Source organism: Anneissia japonica, unplaced genomic scaffold (genome assembly GCF_011630105.1).
Source record: "Anneissia japonica isolate Jap-2015-1 unplaced genomic scaffold, ASM1163010v1 scaffold287597_len576451_cov177, whole genome shotgun sequence".
Classification (NCBI taxonomy): domain Eukaryota; kingdom Metazoa; phylum Echinodermata; class Crinoidea; order Comatulida; family Comatulidae; genus Anneissia; species Anneissia japonica.
The window spans coordinates 2,967-3,348 of record NW_022745867.1 but is presented as its reverse complement, the minus strand read 5'-3'; positions in this window follow the sequence as shown (position 1 = coordinate 3,348).

Below are 382 nucleotides of genomic sequence, written 5' to 3'. Positions count from 1 at the left end.
GGGCATTTTGTAAGTCGACACCCACCCCAGCCCCACAATGGTTGGAGCTGAGGTGAGAAAATTTGAGGAAATAGTACCTCTAGATGGCCAGAAATGACACTTTTAGTAAAATTCATCATCATCACATCACCATTAGTCAAAATGAAGCGTCAAAAGAAATTCTCATGATCTTTTATCAGGGATTTTTGACAACCATAGAGACCTTATTAATGTGTGTGTACACCATACACCATAGAAAACAAAGCTTTAAAACATCTCTTTGAGTATGTACTTTACATAGGCCTACTTCAAAAACGTGATTTCACAACCACCTCAGCCCCACCATGGCTGGGGCTGAGGTGAGAAAATTTGAGGAAATAGTACCTCTCGAGATGGCCGGAAA